Consider the following 22,376-nt stretch of genomic DNA (forward strand, 5'->3'; position numbering starts at 1 on the left):
GATAAAATATTTGTTGTATAATTGAAAGATAAACAAATTGCCCTTGGTGATGATCATAAAATTCCTTCTTTTGAATAAAGGAAAGGAAAAAGATATTACAAATTCCATAATGTTTTTGGCCATTGGACTAATAGTTGTGTACATTTTAGAGATATGGTTCATAAAGTAGTTGATGAAGGAAGATTGAAATTCGAAGACAAACCAATGAAGGTGGATATTGATCCATTCTATATCCAGACTAATTATATCTAACCCATGCAGATCATAATGATGGGAGCTTCGACAGGAATGCCAAGGGTGAACACTCCTTTATCTGAAGAGGAGGTCAATCAAGCCTTGAAAGAATTTGAAAAGGAAGAGGAATTAGTTGTCCGACCTGTAGGGAAAACATTAGTGGAATTTTTGTTGAAGAAACAAAAGGTTGAAAAATAGGTCATGTTATGTCCTTGCTGTAGCACCATATTTGAGAAGTTGGCTGCTAAAGCCTTCGAGGCTTTGGAGATTCGAATGAATTTTCAAAAGATTCAGGAAGTAAATGTTAAAGGAAAAGAGAAACAGAACATAAATATAACTATAAGTCAAGTTCAGAGCCCTTATAGTTTCTCTCAGAGGAAATCTTATGTTCCTCATGCAAATGCTCTGCCAAAAAAGTGGTTTCAATCAAGGAATGAAAGATCTATTTCACGTATTAAAGAATTCAAAGTTAATAATTTGACACTTCGAAGAGGAGGAACTACTAAAGGTTCTAGAAAAGGATATTATGAATACCAGAATCATCCAAGGATGAATAGGAACATGTCAAAAACCCAGTGGAGGGAGCATTAGAGAATATAAAGGTATGCGATATAGGCAATGCAACAAAAGAATGGTGTTAGACCTTTAGTTTTTGACAGTATAATCAAAGGCACACCCCCTAGTTTCGAAAAGAAAATATCAAGCAAGAAATAGGAAGATAAGGAAATGATAACTAACTCTTTTGAGTCTAGTTTCAAAAATTCTTTTGAAGCCCTGTGTTATGCTGAAGATTATCAAAACAAGAACATATTTAGCGATTATGCTAGGGAAGATTATTTTGATGATCCTTCTCTAAGCTCAAAGGTCGTTTGGGTTACTCAGGTTTCCTATTTTACTCCTCATCAAAATGTTGTAGTTTTATATCCTCCTATTGATGACATGAGATGTCACATGAAACCACTCCACTTGACGGCTATGGTAGAAGATCAAATTATTAACAAGATTTTGGTCGATGGAAGGGTTGCATTCATAATCTTACCAAGATCTATGTTACAGAGGTTTGGTAGTATTGTGGAAGATTTAATACCTTATAACATAGTGGTGTCAAATTTATGTGGGGAGCCCTCAGATTTTGGAAAGGTAATTTGTTTGGATGTTTTAGTAGGTAGCAAGAGAAGACCTAGAATATTTTTAGTGATTTCCTCACTAGCTAACTTCAACATGTTACTGGGAAAGGAATGGATACATAGAGAAGGAGCAGTTCCATTAATAGTTCATCAAAAAATTTTCTTTTGGAATGAAGATGAAAAAGTTGAAATGGTGGAAGTTGATAAGTCATCCTATGGAATATATGCTAACTTTGCAAGTGAAGGTGGTCAAGCAATGGCAAGAGCTACTCCATTCGAAGTTGAAGATTCATTCTATGTGAATAACAAGCCAAGTGATAAAAAATACAAGTTCTTTTGTTGGGATGCCACTAGGGGTTTCCTTTTAATCAACAAAGTCATCGAAAAAATGGTCAAAGTTGAAGAATCATGACTTCGTCAAAAGCATATGCGAGCCTTATGGCTTACATAGCCGATAATAAGAAACAAATGGCTACTGTGATTGTTGAAATTAGGAAAATGGCTACCCCGGCTGTTGAAATTGGAAAAACAGCTACTGTGATCATTGAAATCGAAAAAATGGCTATTACAACTATCGAAATTGGAAAATCGATTAATGCGGTTGTCAAAATTGGAAAAGCGATTACTACGGTTGTCGAAAAGAAGGAGAAGATGGATATTGATGCCATTAATGAAAAAAGGAAGGAGATGGATATAGACGCCATCGAAGAAAAGAAGAAAAAGATGGATACTGATGCCATTTTTCATACCCTAATTTCGTCTGGGGACGATCATTTGCAAACATTTAGATTCTTGCCAGCCGAATTAAGCTGTATAACACTAATTGCCGCACATTCCGTAAGATTTTTCGACGTTTCAAAAGGAAATGTGAAAATTACTCAAAAAGAGGGCAAAAGGGTCACTTTATAGGCATTTCTCAGCCCCTAAGCCACCTACATAACTCCATGATGAAGTAACCAGATCGCCTGGGCGAGCAAGTTACTTCAGGATGAAGTTATTAGCTCACCTCGGTGAGCTCAACTCGCCTGGGCAAGCTACCTTTAGCCTAAATGCCTTGTTTTGCTATAAATAGGCATGGGAAGGCTGAAGCAAAGGGTCTCTAAGTTCCCAGAGGTCCAAAGAGAAGAAGAAAGAATAGAAAGGAAGAAGAAAGAAGAGAAAACAAGGCTGAAACGCTTCCGAATCGCATCTGTGATCAATTCCTACACCGTTTGTCGTTTGTTCTTCGGTCGTTCATCGTTCATGCTTCGTTCTTCATTCGATTAGTGTTTGCTTTAAGGATTTGAATTTGATTTATGGACCCTTAGGGGTTCCCCTTTATTGTTTGTGCATCTTTATCTCCTTCTTCAATTATTGGTGATCTTTTCTTTGTTTAAAGCGAGTTTCGACCGATCGTTCATACCGTAATCTCGTTTAATCACCGCTAAAATAAAATTCAACCGATCGCTTGTGTTGTAATCTCACTTAATCACTGCTTAAATGTATTTCAACCGATCGTTTGTGTTGTATTCTCACTTAATCACTGTTTAAATAAATTTCAACCGATCGTTTGTGTCGTAAACTCTTTTCATCAATGTAAAATAAGTGTTAAACGGTCATTAATGCTGCAAGTTATCTTAAAAAAAGGATTGAAGATTAGTGAGCCAAAACCAAATAAAATCAACTCATAAACTTCTTCATTTCATAAAAAAAATCAAGAGATCGTTCAAAGGTCCAACGCCTTAACAATTCTCTCCTTTCAAAAATAAAGAGGTTGTTTCAAGGTCCAACACCTTAACGATTCTCTCCTTTCAAAAATCAAGAGGTCGTTTCAAGGTCCAACGCCTTAACGACTCTTTCTCCTCTTTTCAAAAATTAAAAGATCATTTCAAATGGCCAACACCTTAAACGACTTTTGTCCACAATTAAAATCAATCTTTCAAAAAAGATAAAATCAATGTAACAAACAAACCTTCAGTTCTTAAAAAAACTACGTAGGTCTGATTTCCTCATCATACCCGAGGATACGTAGGAGCGAGGGAAACATCCTTGTTGACCCCAAAAAAGTTAAAAGCATAAAAGGCAAACAAAGTAAAAACATAAAAAGGGAAAAAGATAACTTAAAAAGGGAAAATACACAGTTTTGAAGTCATGATTTGCACACTTGATTAGAGGTTTCCGCCCCTTGTGACGGGTACGTGGGGTGCTAATACCTTCTCTGTGCGTAAACAACTCCCGAACCCTTATTTTCAAAATACACAGACCCTCAACCTTTTCGATTTTGGTTTTTTCGACATTTTCCTCGAATAAATGTTGGTGGCGACTCCACGCATTTTCCTTCAACAAAAGACGCACCCTTGGCCCATGAGAGAGGCCTTCTTGCGCCCCCGCCAAAGGGCAGGTTGTGACACCATCAAAGAAAAGAAGGAGAAGATGGATATTGATGTCACATCAAAGAGAAAAAGGAATTACAGGACGATAAAGAAAAATCAAAAGATATTTTCAAGCGAAGAGGTTAGGAGTTAAGCTTAGATTGTATTTATGACAATTCACCTTTAGGATTCGAGAAATTGTTGTCCTTAAGATTTAAAAAGATGGAATCTCAAGATCCTTTGGAAGAAATTAACCTGGGGATTGAAGAAAATTGAAAGCCTACATATGTTAGTAAATTGATAGTTGTTGGGCTTTGAGAGAAAATAATGTCTCTATTACATGAATTCAAGGATTATTTTGCATGAGATTATGAAGATATGCTTGGACTCAGTAGAGAATTGGTGGAACACAGATTGCCTATCTGTGAAAGGAAAATGCTTGTGAAGAAAGCACCAAGAAGATTTGCTCTCAATGTCATGGAAGTCATTAATGCAGAGATAGAAAGGCTACTGAAAGCCAATTTCATTCAAACTATAAGGTATGTTGACTGGATTTCTAATATAATTCTCGTAATTAAAAAGAATGGGAAAATGTTTGTGTGTGTGTGTGTGTGTGTGTGTGTGTGTGTGTGTGTGTGTGTGTGTGTGTGTGTGTGTGTGTGTGTGTGTGTGCGTGTGTGTGTGTATGTGTATTTTAGAGATTTAAATTCAACAACACCTAAAGATGAGTATCTCATGTCAGTCGTTGATATGTTAGTTGATTTAACAACAAGCAACAAAAATTTAAGTTTATAAGATGATTATTCAAGATATAATCAAATATATATTGCCGAAAATGATCTATCTATAACTGTATTTCAATGTTTGGGGGCATTAGGAACATATGAATGAATAGTAATGTCATTTGGTTTAAAAAATGTTGGTGCAACATATCAAAGAGCAATGAATCTTATTTTTCATGATTTGATTGTCAAATTCATGCAATTCTATATAGATGACGTTGTTGTGAAATCTGAATTGAAAGACAATAATCTAGAAACATTTAAGATTATCATTCGAAAGAATGAGAAAGCATGGATTGAAAAATGAATCCATTGAAATGTGTTTTTGGTGTCTCTACAGGTGAATTCTTGGGTTTTGTTATCCATCAAAAGGGAACCAAAGTAGATAAAATTAAGGTGAAAGCCATTTTGGAGACTTCCCCTCCAAAGAATAAGAAACAACTTTAGTCATTATTAGGTAAAGTGAATTTTCTTGGAAGATTCATTTCTAATTTGTCAGAAAAAACTAAAATGTTTTCACCTTTACTCGGATTTAAAAATGAAGTTGAATTGTGATGAAAAAAGGAACACCGAAAAGCCTTTGATGACATTAAGAGATATCTTGCCAATCCACCAATTCTAGTTCCTCTTGTGAAAGGAAGAGACTTGAAATTGTATATTTCAGCATTAGATTTGACTATTGAAAGCATGCTAATGCAATAAGATGACAATAGTATAGAATGTGCTATATATTACCTTAATCAAATTCTTAATGATGTTGAAATTAGATATAGTGTTATAGAAAAATTATGTTTATGTTTGTATTATTCTTCTACTAAACTCAAGTATTTATCAAGTCTTTCAATGTTCAAGTGTCGTCCCACAATAATGTTATCAAATTTATGTTATCTAAGTCTATTTCGCATAATAGAATAGGAAAATGGACCCTTGCAACAAAATTCTCACTTATTTTTGTGCCTTTGAAAGCTATTAAAGGCCAAATTGTAGCATATTTTTCTGGTTGATCAGTCAAACATAAAAATATTGGAATATTATATAGGAATTAAACCTTGGGTGTTGTATTTTGATGGATCCAAACATGTGAATGGTGTTGGGAATAGTGTTTTTTAATTTCTCCAAATAATATACCTATGAAGATCCTTTTCGAAATCCAACCTTTATGTTCCAACAATGAAGCAGAATATGAGGCTTTAATAGTGGATTTAGAAATATTATTGAATCTAGGTGCAAAACATGTATTGATTAGAGGTGATTTTGAGTTAGGCCTCTATCAATTAACTCATAAATTTAAGTGCATCAAAAGTAGTTTGCTTAAATATTTTTCATATGCATCCATATTGTTAAGTAGATTTGATGAAGTTGAATTTGAACATGTGTTTTGAGAGAAAAACAAAGAAGCTAATGACTTGGCTCAAATTGCATCTGGTAATAAATTAAGTTAAAAAAATGAAACTTTAATAACTATTAAAGAAAAATTGAAGGAAGAAGTAGAAATTTTGAAGATAAATGTATTCACAACTTGTGATTGGAGAAACCCATTATTCGATTATCTTCAAAACCTTAATTTATTTATGGATTGAAAGATAAAATATAAAGTTATAAATTATGTTATTATTGGAGATGCTTTATATGAAAAGGGAATAGATGGAGTCCTATTGAAATGTTTGGGAGAATTAGAAGCTTATATAACTTTGGTTGAAACTCATGAAGGAAATTGTGGTTATCACTAAGCTGGTGAAAATATAAGTGGATGTTATTTCAACAAGGCTATTATTGACCAACTATTTTCAAAGATTGCATTAATTATGCAAAATCATGTGAAGAATGTCAAAAACATGGTCCCATACAATAAGTTCAACAAATGAGTTACATTCAGTAACAAAATCTTGGCCTTTTTGAGGATGTGCTTTAGATTTAATAGGTCAAATTTGTGGAAGCAATGCTTTCCAAGTTTATTTTGATGATGCCAAAGACTCAAATCAAGAATCAACAGTCAAACAAGTTTCAAGAATCAAAGAGTCGTTCAATCAAGAATCAAGATTCAAGTAAAGAATTCAAGAGAAGACTCAAGATATGCAAGAACTTCAAGAAAAACATCAAGATAAGTATAAAAATATTTTTTCAAAATAAAAGATTGAATAGCACAATTTTTCCAAAATAATTTTTCAAAGAAAAATCTTTTACCAAAGTTTTTACTATTTGGTAATCGATTACCAGAAGCCCAAACAGTTTTATAATTGTTTACAAAGTAGTAATAGATTACCATGGATATGTAATCGATTACCAATGTTTTTAAATGTTGGATTTCAAATTTCAAGAGTCACAACTTGCGATAAAACATTTTCAAATCATATCAAACTTGTTTAATCGATTACACAATACTTGTAATCGATTACCAGTGTTTCTAAATGTTTTGATTTTTCAATTTAAACATGAAGAGTCACATCTGTTGATGTGTAATCGATTACACTACAATGATAATCAATTATCAGTGACTTATTTTGAAAAATAAATTACCAAAAGTCATAATTCTTAAAGTGACTAGTTTCTGAAGATTTTTTAAAAAGTCACAACTTTTAAAGTGACTAATTTTCAAGAGAGTCACAACTTTTAAAGTGACTAGTTTTGAAGAAATTGCCAAGAGTCACAAATTTTAACTTGGTTTTTCAAGAGCCATCAAATGGCTATAAATATGTGACCCTGACATGAATTTCAAGTTACTGATTTCATTCAATTATTCTCAACATCTTTCTATGAGTTTTTGTTCAATACTTTGTTCAAAAACTTGTGCTATTCTTCTTCTTTTTTCCTTCTCCCTCTTGCCAAAAGAATTCAAAGAACTAATTGTCTGAGAATTCTTTTGATTCTTCCTTCTCCCTCTTGCCAAAAGATTCAAGGGACTAACCGCCTGAGATATCTTTTGTTTCCCCCTACAGAGATTCAAGGGACTAACCGCCTAAGAATTCTTTGTCTTAACACATTGGAGGGTACATCCTTTGTGGTACAAGTAGAGCGTACATCTACTTGGGTTGTAATACTGAGAACAAGAGAGGGTACATCTTTTCTGGATCAGTTCAAGTGGAGCGTACATCCACTTGGTTGTTCAAAGAGAACAAGGGAGGGTACATCCCTTGTGGATCTTTGCTTGTAAAGGATTTTACAAGGTTATTGGAAATCTCAAGAACCGGTGGTTGCTTAGGGACTAGACGTAGGCACGGGTTGTGGCCGAACCAGTATAAATCTTGTGTTTGTCTTTCTTCTTCCCTACACTCTTTATTTTTCCGCTGTGCACTTTTTATTTCCGCTTTACTTTTGTCTAAGTTATTGTTTCTGTTCTTTACTTTCTCATAACTTAGTAGTAAAGCCTAATTGAATCTAGTAACATTAAGAAGGATAAATTTTTAATTAGTCAAGACACGTTCATAATTAACTCAACCCCTCCTTCTTAATTATTCCGAGGCCACTTGATCCAACAAAATTCATCCACCTTCTTCAAAAGGGCATAGGTCTATCTTGGTTGCAATGGATTATTTTACCAATTTGGTAGAAGCGATTCCTTTGAGAAACATTGATCAGAGCAGGTTTCTTGAGAAAAGTTTTACAACTTCAAGATTCATGGCCTCCTCAAATTCTCTATTTCTCAAAGGAAACTCCATCCATAGGCCACCTATCTTTAATGGTGAGGGTTACCACTATTGGAAAACCCGAATGTAAATCTTTATTGAAGCCATAGATTTAAACATTTGGAAAGCAATAGAAATAGGACCTTATGTGCCCACCATAGTAGATGCAAGCACAAGCACAACAACAGAAAAACCTAGAGATAAATGGTCTGAAGAAGATAGAAGAAGAGTCCAATATAGTCTTAAAGCCAAAAACATTATTACTTCTGCTCTAGGAATAGATGAATATTTTAGAGTTTCAAACTGTCTAAATGCAAAGGAGATGTGAGATACACTACAACTCACACATGAAGGCACCACTGATGTTAAGAGATCTAGGATTAATACATTAACCCATGAATATGAACTCTTTAGGATGAAAACAAATGAGAACATTCAAAGCATGTAGAAAAGATTCACACACATAGTTAATCACCTTACCTCCTTAGGAAAAATCTTTCCTAATGAAGATTTAATTAATAAAGTTTTGAGATGCTTAAGTAGGGAATGACAGCCCAAGGTAACTGCCATTTCTGAAAGTAAAGATCTTTCTTCTGTCTCTTGCCACTCTTTTTGGCAAATTATAGGAAGATGAGATGGAACTCCAACGACTAAATCAAAATGAAGAAACCAACAAGAGGAAACGAAGCATAGCACTAAAAGCCTCCTCATCAATGCAAGAAGAAAATGAAGATGAAGAATCAGAAGATGAAGAAGACTTCTCACTCTTTGTGAAGAAGTTTCACAAATTTGTCAAGAATAGAAGAATCGAGAGGCGTCAAAATTTCAACCATGGAAAAAGATTCCAAGAAGGCTCTCCAACTCTTAGATGCTACAAGTGCAACCAACTTGGTCACATCAAAGCAAATTGCCCCTCAAACGAGCAATGGCCTGAGAAGAATGATAAGAAAAGCCATGAAGAAAGAAGGACCAAGAAGGCTTACATCGCTTGGGATGATAATGATTCATCAGAAGGATCTGAAAAGGAAGAAATCAATCTTTTAACAAAAGACTATGAGAGTGAAGAGGACATCACTCAAAGGGATTAAAATCACGATGGCAATCTGATTTCCATTTCATTCCAATGATGAAGATCAAACATTCCAATCACGAAAAGGGTATTATCTTATCCAATTACTCAATTAAGTGGTTCAGTTCATTAATTTTGGATTAAATTGTTAACATGATGACTAACATATTTTTTTATTGGTTTGGGATTGCTTTTAAATGATTGATTGTTTTCTTTAAACTTTCCAAGTTTTAAATTACCTTTAACAAATCTAAATGTTTGATGATGTCTATGTTCTATTTCCTTCAATCCTTGTATAACTCTTGTTTGATATGTTTGAATTACTTGATTGATTGTTCAAAATATTTTTTTTTATGCTTTTCAAAATTATTATATTTTATTTCAAATAAAATTATTTTGAAATGATAAAACCTTCTATGTTAACAAAAATTCATCTTGGTAAATGTTGATAGTCAATTAGCACTTAGTCTTAGGAAAAAGGTGACTGTGTTCTAGAATTTGTAGATACCAAAAACCAACTCGCAGACATCTTCACAAAACCACTACCCAAAGATTCTTTCTACACCATTAGAAGAGAATTAGGACTTCTAGATACTAGTGACTTAGACAAATGATTTGTTTTATGTTATGATGTCTTATGACTTATTTGATACATATGCTTTTATTATGATTTGTGGATAATTTATTATCTTGTTTGATTTTTATAAGTTTCTCCTTTTTCTTGTATGAATATATTTCTTGTATGTTTATCCATTTATGTATGATTTTATTTTACGCACTTTGGCTTTTTGATGTTGCCAAAGAGGGAGAGAAAATGGGTATTTTAGAAATCAAGATATTATATTTTCAAAGTTTTAAAATTAATCATGAATTCAAAAAGAAAGGGGGAGAAAGAGATGAGTGAACGATAGAACAAAACTTGCATGTATTCTCTTGATTTCAGGATTGTCATCATCAAAAAGGGGGAGATTGTGGAAGCAATGCTTTCCAAGTTTATTTTGATGATGCCAAAGACTCAAGTCAAGAATCAACAGTCAAACAAGTTTCAAGAATCAAAGAGTCGTTCAATCAAGATTCAAGTAAAGAATTCAAGAGAAGACTCAAGATATGCAAGAACTTCAAGAAAAACATCAAGATAAGTATAAAAATATTTTTTTCAAAAGAAAAGATTGAATAACACAATTTTTCCAAAACAATTTTTCAAAGAAAAATCTTTTATCAGAGTTTTTACTCTCTGGTAATCGATTACCAGAAGGTAGTAATCGATTACCAGAAGCCCAAACAGTTTTATAACTGTTTACAAAGTAGTAATCGATTACCATGGGTATGTAATCGATTACCAATGTTTTTAAACGTTGGATTTAAAATTTCAAGAGTCACAACTTGTGATAAAACATTTTCAAATCATTTCAAACTTGTGTAATTGATTACACAATACTTGTAATCGATTACTAGTGTTTTTAAACGTTTTGATTTTTAAATTTAAACATGAAGAGTCACATCTGTTGATATGTAATCAATTACACTACAATGGTAATCGATTACTAGTGACTTATTTTGAAAAATAAATTACCAAAAGTCACAATTCTTAAAGTGACTAATTTCTGAAGATTTTTTCAAAAGTCACAACTTTTAAAGTGACTAGTTTTCAAAAGAGTTACAACTTTTAAAGTGACTAGTTTTCAAGAGAGTCACAGCTTTTAAAGTGACTAGTTTTGAAGAAATTGCCAAGAGTCACAACTTTTAACTTGGTTTTTCAAGAGCCATCAAATGGCTATAAATATGTGACCAGGGCATGAATTTCAAGTTACTGATTTCATTCAATTATTCTCAACATCTTTCTATGAGTTTTTGTTCAATACTTTCTTTATCAAGAAAAGTGTGGAAGCAATGTCTTCCAAGGTTATTTTGATGATGCCAAAGAATCAAGAGTCAAGCAAAATCCAAAGATTCAAGAATCAAGTTTTAAGAATCAAGATTCAAGAATCAAGTTTCAAGAATCAAGATTCAAGAATAATTCGAGATCAAGATTCAGGAATCAGGAGAAGACTCAATCAAGATAAGTACTAAAAAAGTTTTTCAAAACATTGAGTAGCACAAGAAGTTTTCACAAAATCATTACCAAAGAGTTTTACTCTCTGGTAATCGATTACCAGAATCATGTAATTGATTACCAGTGTTTTAAAATGTTAAGATTTCAAATTTCAAGAGTTACAACTTATGTTTAAACAGTTTTAAATCATTTTAAACTTGTGTAATCGATTACACAATACTTGTAATCGATTACCAGAGCTTTTAAACGTTTTAATTTTCAAAATTCAAAATTAAAAGTTACATCTGTTGATGTGTAATCGATTACACCTTAATATAATGGTAATCGATTACCAGTGACTGATTTCGAAAAATACATTTCCAAAAGTCACAATTCTTCAAGTGACTTGTTTCTGAAGATTATTTCAAAAGTCACAACTTTTTAAGTGACTAGTTTTTAAAGAAATTTCCAAGAGTCACAAGCTTTGACTTGAGTCATCAAGAGATTATAAATATGTGACCATGACATGAGTTTCAAATATCATCCTTAAACAATCAATCATCAATCATCTTTGAATCATCTATCTTTCAATCTTTTCAACATCATCTCTCAACATCTTTCAATCAATCTTTCAACTCTTTCTACAGAATTTTCTGATTCATTTCTCTTCATCTTTCTAAAAGTTTGTGATCAACACTTTCTCTTCCAAGAAAAGTTCTTTGTTCAAAAACTTGTGCTATTCATCTTTTTCATTCTCTTTTCCCTTTGCCAAAAGAACGAAGGACTAACCGCCTAAATTCTTTTGTGTCTCTCTTCTCCCTTACAAAAGATTCAAAGGACTAACCGCCTGAGAATTCTTTTGATTCTTCCCTTCCCCTTAAGCAAAAGATTTCAAAGGACTAACCACCTGAGATATCTTTTGTTTCCCCTTTACAAAGATTCAAAGGACTAATCGCCTGAGAATTCTTTGTCCCAACACATTGGAGGGTACATCCTTTGTGGTACAAGTAGAGGGTACATCTACTTGGGGATTGTTATACTGAGAACAAGAGAGGGTACATCTCTTGTGGATCAGTTCAAGTGGAGGATCCAGGGAGGGTACATCCCTTATGGATCTTTGGCTTGTAAAGGATTTTACAAGGTTGAAAGAAATCTCAAGAACCGCAGGTTGCTTGGGGACTGGATGTAGGCACGGTTTGTGGCCAAACCAGTATAAATCTTGTGTTTGTCTTCTTCTTCCCTACACTCTTTAATTTCTGCTGTGTACTTTTATTTATCGCTTTTACTTTTGGTTAAGTTTCTATTTCTGTTCTTTACTTTCTTAACTTAGTAGTAAAAGCCTAATTGAATCTAGTAACATTAAGAAGGTTAAATTTTTAATTAGTCAAGACACATTATAATTAATTCAACCCCCCCTTCTTAATTATTCCGAGGCCACTTGATCCAACAAAAAGTTCATTGGCCAAAAACTTGTGCTATTCTTCTTCTTCTTTCCTTCTCCCTCTTGCCAAAAGAATTCAAAGAACTAACCATTTGAGAATTCTTTTGATTCTTCCTTCTCCCTTTTCCTAAAAGATTCAAAGGACTAACTGCTTGAGAATTCTTTTGATTCTTCCTCTTCCCTTTAAACAAAAGATTTCAAAGGACTAACCACCTAAGATATCTTTTGTTTTCCCTTACAAAGATTCAAGGGACTAACCGCCTAAGAATTCTTTGTCCTAACACATTGAAGGGTACATCCTTTGTGGTACAAGTAGAGCGTACATCTACTTGGATTGTAATACTGAGAACAAGAGAGGGTACATCTCTTGTGGATCAGTTCAAGTGGAGCGTACATCCACTTGGTTGTTCAAAGAGAACAAGGGAGGGTACATCCCTTGTGGATCTTTGCTTGTAAAGGATTTTACAAGGTTATTGGAAATCTCAAGAACCGGTGGTTGCTTGGGGACTGGACGTAGGCACGGGTTGTGGCCGAACCAGTATAAATCTTGTGTTTGTCTTTCTTCTTCCCTACACTCTTTATTTTTCCGTTGTGCACTTTTTGTTTCCGCTTTACTTTTGTCTAAGTTATTGTTTATGTTCTTTACTTTCTCATAACTTAGTAGTAAAGCCTAATTAAATCTAGTAACATTAAGAAGGATAAATTTTTAATTAGTCAAGGCACGTTCGTAATTAATTCAACCCCCCATTCTTAATTATTTCGAGGCCACTTGATCCAACAAAATTCATCTACCTTCTTCAAAAAGGCATAGGTGTATATCTTGGTTGCAATGGATTATTTTACCAAGTTGGTAGAAGTGATTCCTTTGAGAAACATTGATCAAGGGTACGTAATAAATTTCATAGAACAAAATATTATTTTTCGATTTTGTATTTCTGAAACACTTACAATAGATTAAGGCATCATTTTTACTGGTAGAAAAGTGGTTCAATATGCCAATTCTCAAAATATCAAGTTATTAATTTCTACTCCTTATTATTCACAAGCAAATGGCCAAGTTGAATCCATAAATAAAATTTTTATAAGCCTAACTAAGAAACACATTGGCCAAAAACCTAAGAGTTTGCATGAAAGTTTTGATCAAGTGCTTTGGGCTTATCGAAATTCACCAAAAGGTGTTACTAGTGTCACTCCTTTTAAGTTGGTTTATGGGCAAGAAGTAGTTTTGTCTATCGAAATAAATCTAAAATCGATTCGTATTCAAAGACAAAGTGAAGTCCCTGTTCAAGATTATTGGGATACGACGTATGACGAGTTGAATATCTTAGACAAAGAATGTTTAATCATCCTAACAAACATTATTCGTCAAAAGGAAAGAATTGCTATACACTATAACAAGAAATTAAGGAAAAAAATCTTTTTGAATTGGAGATTTGGTTTGCAAAGTTCTATTGTCAATGGATAAAAAATTGGAAGTTCTTGGTAAATGGTCACCAAATTGGGATGGACCATATGTTATCGAAAAGGTTTTTTTTCGGGAAATGCTGATGCGATTTGAGAAGTAAATACGAACAATTATATTGGTTCGATAAATGGAAAGTACTTAAAAACACATAGACCAATGATAACTAAACTAAAAATTTGCATAATGTAGAAATTTAGAGTGCAATTTGTTCAAAAGGAGTTTACATGAATTGTAAAATATCAAAAGAAAATAATAAAACATTGTTCAAGAATCCACAAAGGATGAAGATTTAGTAGATAGAATAAAATGACTACGCTTAAGTTCATTAAAGGCTTCGATCCATGTGGTTAGGGCATTCATAGACTCCTTTTCAACAAACTAGAGTTGGATGCGCTTCTCGAGAGGGCCTTTTAGCTCTCGCACTTGTTAGATCAAAGTTTTGCAAGCTTGAGGCGAGCGACATGAAGTTTGCCTTGAATTGGTTTAAACTTTGTCAAGAGATCTTCTTCTTTCTTGACCAATTCTGCTTTAGATCGCTCTGTTTTTTTTTTTATTGGCCCTTGTATTAGCATAAGTTTTTCCTTAGCCTTCTGAAAACCTTTTTGAGCTTGAATTAACTTATTTCAATCCTGCTCTATAGAAGACTCTATTTCAACAATATAAATTGTATGTTGACTATGTAATTGATGAGCTTTAAAGGCATTATTGAAGATATTAAGGAAAGATTCCATTTTCCTTTTGAATCTCATCAACCACCAAGTTTTGAAATTTGAAAACCTCATTGATTGATTGTTGAAGTTGAGGCTTGTAATTTGGATTGGAAAGAGAGTCTTTGAGAGATTGATCGAAAGCAAGCCTTCGAAACTTTGCCTCAGCTTCATCAAAGTGTGTAAATGGCCTATTATAGCTAGATTCAGAAGCTTTGGATGGCATTGAATCAAAAAAATCAAATGTCGATAAATACAAAGGCATGAACATCAATTGGATTTGCCTCTCCTTAAATATTTTCTACATTCACAATGGGAGATTCTTCAACAATAACTGCAATCAAATCAAAATAGTTAAACTTAATCGTCGAAATGAACAAAATATAGTAATAGAGTTCTTTATTGTTAATACTTTGGTCAACTATCGGCTCATTATTATCAACAATCAGAATATGGAAAAAAAACATCAGTAGGATCTATGAACCCAAGTTCCTCTCCTGCAACCGGAGTGTGTTGCTCAGTTTCATAGTTCAAAAAATGGTCAAGATTTGAATCCACCGTGATGGTATTTTCTTCAACCATTAGCTCTGGGAGTGACATTGGTTTCGATGGGGAGGATTCACTATGGCTTTAGGCATCATCATGTTCCTCTGTATCTTCTACCTCTCTAGTATTGCTTGCATCCATTGTCGAAATTGGTATATCTGAATCTTTTGGGGAAGTAAACATATTTACTAATGCTAGTTTCTGACATTGAAATGAAAGTATTGGAAAAAATTAGGGATTGAAATATTTACCAAGTGTTTCCTTGTTTATGCTTTTCGCACTAGAGCTAACAGTTGGGGTATCTTGAACTTCTTTTTCCTATCAAAAGTTAATAAGTTGGTTCTATAGTTCTTAATAAAATTTGGCAGGGAAAAAGAATTCATAAATGCTTAGAGATTTACCCCACCATCACTAGTTTGAGAAGGACCTTTAGAGATTTATCCTTCAGTATTCCATTTGAAAGATGTATCTCAAGAAATTCTCTAGATTGAGATCGTGTGAAATAAATTTTCCTCAAAGTTTCCTGGAACACCTTTCGCTTGGTTTGAGCAGAAGATGGCGGTTTAAAGGAGGAACTAATGGGCATGTCTTCATCAGAATCATCTAAACCCTTTGAAACTTTGGTTTTGAAGGATTGAGAGGTAGTGACTTGGAATAATAGGAAAATTGATAAGTTATGCAAATCAAGGAAATGAGTTATGTCAAAATAGAATGAATTGAACATTTGATGGTTGTTGGAATTTGGGTGGCTTTGATGGAAGCTTCACTTTGTCATCAATCTTGGCTTTATTAGTTTTCCTCAATCCCTACAAGACAGTTAATTGTGTTAGCAGAAAATTACTAACAGTAGAATCTAGTTCATTAGAAATTCAATGTACCTTAATTTTTGTACTACTGGAAGAAGAAGTTTTTCTTTTTTGAGAAGATGTTTTAGGTTCCCTTTATTGTCATCCTCCCAATCTTCATTTTCTCCTTGATGGGGAATTTTCATGGGTATAGCTAAAAGTTGAAATTGAAAACATCAAAACATTCAACGAGAACTATTTCAAATACTTTAATATGACAAAAAAAAATGAAATTTACCATTTATTTGTTTAGTTTTAGTTTCTACACATTCTTGTGGTATATTTCCTTTTGGATAGTAAAGATAATCTCCATGGTAAATTTTGGAAAAGGTGGCTTTTCAAGAAGAAAGAGCATTTTCATGGCTGTACATGATTGAAAATGATAATAGTTCTTGAACCCAAGGGGGATTTCGAGGACTTTTGCTTAGACCAAAACAGTCTTTTGGGAAGAAAAGAAGGTCTTTTGGGCAGTATCGAGAAAATTTAGTGTCTCCTTTCGAATTGATGACTCTACCATTGGCTCTGTTTTTCTCTATTTTTTCTCTAAGAGCAAATATTGCTTCTCAAAAAGTGGCTATCAAGTGACTTGGATGATAACAAATATGATAGAAATTTTTTGAAGCGAGTAATTTCAACAAAAAGTTCATGTTTACCTTTACTCTTTTTGTTGGTGTGCTACACAAAACCACAAGATTTAATTAGTTTTTCTAAGTAAGTCGTGATGGAATTAGGTATTTGAGAATAATATTTTATCCACCACAAATGAAAATCCTATGTGTTTAAGAAATAGTTCTCGAAAAGGGATGGTTTTGATTGCAACTTCACTTTAGGGATGTCGTTCTTGATGACCCTGGGGATTAGTGTCTCTTCTCTTGAGATTTGATCTAGCTTAATTATTTTTTGTTATATTGGTAGGGGGAAGCTGACATAGGCCAAATTGTCTTGCAAAAAGCTAGGTTTGGTAAGGATATAATCTGATGTCCTTCGAAGTAGTTCCATTGAAAATAATGTCCTGAGTAGGAAATTACTCCTAATTTTGACTAATTCGGGTCATTGGCTAGGAGTCTCACAAGGGAATCTTTGGTTTAACCATTCTGTACCTATCAGATTTGTAGTTGAAAATGGTGCCAAATTGATGTCAAATTGATCAAAGTTAAGAAAAGCCTTGATATACTTGGTGTAACACTCATATGTGCAAAATTCTTTGCTCGGAATGCTGTTGGCTTCGACTCAAAGAACCCTTTTGCTTCTTTGATGGTTCCACCATTTGAAGGGGTTATTTGAAATTTTAATCGGTTCAAATGAAAGAGAAAGAAAAAAGATGAAGTTTGGGCTTTGTGGGGAGTGATTTGGACAAGAAATGAGTGAGATATGGTAGAAGGAAGAATTGGGAACGAGGGTTTTCGAAAAAATGAGAAGTTGCAGATTTCTAATTTTGAATTTTGAATATATAGGGGCAGGGATGCATTGTAATCGATTACAGTATTTGGTAATCGATTACACCCTTCTTAACTGCCTGTAATCGATTACACTATTGTTGTAATCGATTACCAGAGAGCATTTCAGCCAAAACTAAATGTTGAATGACTTTTAAGGGAAAAAGGGATTTGAATGAATATCAAAATACATTTTTAAAGAAAATATATATAACATTAAATTTTGAAAATACTTTATGAAAAAACCTTAATCAAGTAATTCACATATCACATTCAAAATCATGCATAACCATTTAAAAGAAACATATATATTCAATTATATCAAAATAATCAACACAAGTATTGAAGAATAAAGATCATAGATATTATAAAAAAAAAGAAAAAACTTCATGCTTTGAGAAAGAGAATTAACTCAATAAAAAACATATGAACTCATACTCATAATTTCAATCAATCAAGACAAACAAATAAAATTTTGTTAGTCATCATAATCAAATTAATTGAAAGGAAAATTTCAACCAAAATAAAATTTTAAAAGAGAATGGTTTTGATGTTACCTTTTTCATGATTAAAGTATCTAGATCTTCAAAGATGGAAGTCATACTTTTACTTTTTGCTTAATCTTGTTGAGAGTTGTTCTCATCACTCTCATAGTCCTTGGTTAGAAGGTTGATCTCCTTCTCTGAACCGTTGGATGAGTCATTGTCATCCCATGCAATGTAGGCCTTCTTGGTCCTTCTTTCTTCATACCTTTTCTTATCACTTTTCTCAGGCCATTCCTCATTTGAGGGACAATTTGCTTTGATGTGACCAAGTTGGTTGCATTTGTAGCATCTAAGAATTTGAGAGTCTTCTTGAATCTTCTTCCAATGTTGAAGTTTTGACGCCTCTCAATTCTTCTTTTCTTGACAAATTTTTGAAACTTCTTCACAAAGAGTGAAAAGTCTTCTTCATCATCTGATTCTTCTTCTTCATTTTCTTCTTCCATTGATGAGGAGGCTTTAAGTGCTATACTTCTTTTCTTTTTGTCGGTTTCTTCATTTTGATTAAGATGTTGGAGTTCCATTTCATGTTCTTGCAATTTTCCAAACAAAGTAGCAAGAGACATAGAGGAAAGATCTTTACTTTCAGAAATAGCAGTTACCTTGGGCTGCCATTCCCTACTCAAGCATCTTAAAACTTTATTAATTAGATCTTCATTAGGAAAGATTTTTCCTAAAGAGGCAAGATGGTTTACTATATGTGTGAATCTTTTCTGCATGCTATGGATGTTTTCATTAGGGTTCATCCTAAATATTTCATATTCATGTTTAAGGGTATTGACTCTAGATCTTTTCACATCAGTGGTGCCTTCATGTGTAAGTTGGAGAGTATCCCACATCTCCTTGGCATTTGTGCAATTTGACACTCTAAAATACTCATCTATTCCTAGGGTTGAAGTAATAATGTTTTTGGCTTTAAGAACTGGATTCTTCTTCTATCTTCTTCTATCCACTTATCTCTAGATTTTTGTGTTGTGGTGCTAGTGCTTACATCTACTACAATGGGTATGTAAGGTCCTATTTCTATTGCTTCCCAAATGTTTAAATCTATGGCTTCAATGAAAATCTGCATACGGGTTTTCCAATAGTGGTAACCCTCACCATTGAAGATAGGTGGTCTATGGATGGAATTTCCTTCAGGGAACAAAGAATTCGAAGAGGCCATGAATCTTGAAGTGGTTAAACTTTCTACAAGATACCTGCTCTGATACCACTTGTTGGATCAAGTGGCCTTGGAATAATTAAGAAGAGGGGGTTCAATTAATTATTAATGAACCTTTACTAATTAAAAATCTATCCTTCTTAGTGTTACTAAAATCAATTAGGCTTTTACTATAATGTTAAGAAAGTAAAGAACGGAAATAGAAACTTAACCAAAACTAAAAGCGATAACTAAAGTGCACAGCGGAAATTAAAGAGTGTAGGGAAGAAGAAGATAAACACAAGAGTTTTATACTGGTTCGGCAACAACTCGTGCCTACATCCAGTCCCCAAGCGACCTGCGGTCCTTGAGATTTCTTTTCAACCTTGTAAAATCCTTTACAAGCAAAGATCCACAAGGGATGTACCCTCCCTTGTTCTCTTTGAACAACCAAGTGGATGTACCCTCCACTTGAACTGATCCACAAGAGATGTACCCTCTCTTGTTCTCAGTTACAACAACCCAAGTAGATGTACCCTCTACTTGTACCACAAAGGATGTACCCTCCAATGTGTTAAGACGAAGTTCTCAAGCGGTTAGTCCTTTGAAACTTTGTGAAGGGGATACAAAAGATATCTCAGGCGGTTAGTCCTTTGAAATCTTTTGTATAAGGGAAAGGGAAGAATCAAAAGAATTCTCAGACTGTGTCGTTTTGAATTCTTTGACAAGGGAGAAGGGAGACACAAAAGAATTCAGGTGGTTAGTCCTTCGTTCTTTTGGAAAAGGGAGAAGAGAGACACAAAAAGAATTCAGGCGGTTAGTCCTTGGTGAATTCTTTTTGGAAAAGGGAGAAGAGAATAAAAGATATAGCACACTTCTATTTTCAAGGTTTTGAAAACCAAAAAACTTTAGAAAGCTTTTGCAAAGGAAGAAGAAGAAGAAGAAGTTCAAGAAAATGTTCAAAGAGATTCGAAGGTTGTAAAAGAATATGTGGAAAAGTTGTTTGTAAAGGTTGTAAGTGTTGTTCAAATGCAAATCAAGGTCTTGCTTTTATAGACTCTTCAAGTCTAGTAAAGAAAACCATTGGAAGAGTTATAACCTTTAGAAAAATCTGAAAACCATTGGAAGAGTTACATCTTTTGATTTTTGTTAAAAACTTGTCACTGGTAATCGATTACCAAATCCTTGTAATCGATTACACAAAGCATTTTATGAAAGGATGTGACTCTTCACAATTGAATTTGAATTCCAACGTTCTGATGCACTGGTAATCGATTACCAATATCTTGTAATCAATTACACCATTTTGAAATTAATTGGAACGTTGCAAATTCAGTTGAAAACTTTTGAAATCAAACTTTGCCACTGGTAATCGATTACAGAAAACTGGTAATCGATTACGAGAGAGTAAAAACTCTGGTAACTTAGAAAATTTTGAGAAAACTCTTTTGAAAAAACAAAACTATGCTATGTTTGTTTTTTGAAAAATCTTTTCAATACTTCCCTTGTGAAGTCTTTTTTATTTCTTCTCTTGGAACTTGAATTCATCTTTTTTTGAATCTTGAAATCAAACTTCTCTTGATTCTTGAATTGTTGACTCAATCTTGAAATCATTCTCTTGGGCTTTTTGTCATCATCAAAACATCTTGAATCAACTTGATTCATCATCATGCAGCTTACTTCTACAACACACACCAAACGCAACAACACAGCAAAGGTTATATACAAATATGGACAAAACAAAAGATAAAAGGGAAAAGGGAACATAAATAAAGAAGAAGTCACGATAAAAGCATTGCACACTGATTGGATGGTCTATCTCTATAACAAGTCCCCAGTGGAGTCGCCATCTGTCACAACCTACCCTTCAGTGGATGGCGAGGCAAGTAGCCAAAGGAGTGTCTTCCAAAACCAAAAGGGCGTGGGAGTCGCCACCAACCTTTATTCGAGCAAAACATTAGAAAAACCAAAACGAGGTCTGCGAATATTGAAAAGAAGAGTTTGAGAGTTGTTTACACAAGGAGAAGGTATTAGCACCCCACGCACCCATCACAAGGGACGACAACCTTTAGTTGAGTGTGCAAAAATGTGACTTCAAAATTATGTATTTTCCATTTTTATATTTTTTATTTTTTTGGGGTTGACAAGGGTGTTGCACTTGCTCCTATGTATCTTCAGGTGCGATGAAGAATTCAAACCTACGTAGTTCATTAAGTCTGAAAGTTTGCATGTTAAATTGATTTTATGTTTTTTTTGAAAGATTGATTTTAATTGCGAACAAAAAGTCGTTTAAGGTGTTGGACCTTGAAACAATGTTTTAAATTTGAAAAGTGGAGAGAATCGTTAAGGCGTTGGACCTTGAAATGATCTTTTAAATTTGAAAAGCGGAGAGAGTCGTTAAGGCGTTGGACCTTGAAATGATCTCGAGTGATATTTGATAAAAAGAAGTTTAGTTGTGAGTTCGTTTTATCTTGGTTTTGTTTATTATCTTTCAACCTCTTTAAAAGATGACTTACGTAACTAATGATTGGTTAAAATTTAATTTACAAAAGAGATTTACCGATGATAGAAGAAGGAGATAAAGATACACAAAACGACAAAGAGGGCCCCTAAGGGCACATAGATCGTATCCAAATCCTTAAAACAAAAACTAATCGGATGACAAACGAAGAACGATGTAGAAGTTGATTACAGTCGTGATTCGGTAGCGCGTCAGCCTCGTTTTCTCTTCTTTCTTTCTTCTTCTTTCCCTCTTCTCTCAATATCCTTAACCTTGGAACCCTTCACTTAGCCTTCCTCATGCCTATTTATAGCAAAAAAAGGCACTTGGTGGACTTGCAGCTCGCTTAGGCGAGCTGGTTCCTTCACCCCTAAGCAATTTGGGGGCCCAGGCAAGCCAGAGGCTAGCTTGGGTGAGCCAGGGTCTAGAAAATTTCTTAAAATGACCGTTTTGCCCCTCCCCTTGGGCATTTTTCGCATCCTTGACCAAAACGTCGAATGATCTCATGCCTTGTGCAGAAATCGATGTCAAATAA

This window comes from Glycine max, chromosome 14 (genome assembly GCF_000004515.6).
Source record: "Glycine max cultivar Williams 82 chromosome 14, Glycine_max_v4.0, whole genome shotgun sequence".
Lineage (NCBI taxonomy): Eukaryota > Viridiplantae > Streptophyta > Magnoliopsida > Fabales > Fabaceae > Glycine > Glycine max.